This window comes from Anneissia japonica, unplaced genomic scaffold (genome assembly GCF_011630105.1).
Source record: "Anneissia japonica isolate Jap-2015-1 unplaced genomic scaffold, ASM1163010v1 scaffold5165_len128093_cov172, whole genome shotgun sequence".
Lineage (NCBI taxonomy): Eukaryota > Metazoa > Echinodermata > Crinoidea > Comatulida > Comatulidae > Anneissia > Anneissia japonica.
In genome coordinates this window covers 18,809-19,710 of record NW_022754866.1, presented here as the reverse complement: position 1 = coordinate 19,710, position 902 = coordinate 18,809, and positions in this window count along the sequence as shown.

Here is a 902-nt window from a genome sequence, read left to right as displayed (position 1 = left end):
CACGCGTTCATGAGGATAACCGACGACGGAAGAGTGAGAGCAACTTTCGAAATGGGATCCGGACCTGTGGTCGTCGAGAGTTCGAGTCCGATCGCCACCGGCACCTGGAACAGTTTCGAAGTTCTCAGGATAGGGAATTCTGCTCGATTGAAAGTCAACGATCGACCGGAGCCGTGGAGAAAGGTCAACGGCAATTACAGTAGTCTGGACGTCGACACGTGGCTGCACGTCGGTTTTACAGAAGGTTCGCCGTCCGTAGAAGCGTGCGTCGCGCGGATGACGTTGAATGATATTGAAATCCGACACGGAGATCTGCAGTCGTGTTCCTCTCGTGTCCAAAACAAACTCGTTACCTTGTCCAACGAAACGGAAGAGGAAACCGAAACCTACGTGCAGCAACGGATTCAGTCCAAGTCGTTTCGACTGGAAAGCGGGGCCACGCACACGTCTCCCATGCCCATGACCGATGTTCGAGATCTGTCATTCTCGATCAAACCGAAAAACGTGACCGGACACGTTCTCACCGCTTCCGGAGACGTCGACCTAATCACGATCTCGCTGTGGGGCGGCTACGCGAGCGTCGACCTGAACACCGGATCCGGAACCATGCAGTACTACAGTCCGAATCGTATGCACATTCACCGTTGGAACCGACTGAAGATAGAGATCGCGAACGCCTCCGTGTCCGTCACGACCAACGGCGGCCGGAGGGAGACGACGAAGCTGGAAGGTCCCTACACCCATCTAAATCTTGGCGGCGATTTCATCACAGGAACCGTGAACGGATTACGGGGCGTCGAAGGATGCATCTCCTCCCTCGAGCTCAACGGCGGTCGACGAGTGGTGGAACCCGCGGGAATGGCTTTTTGTGGAGTCGCTTACCGCCTCGACGATTCCACCTC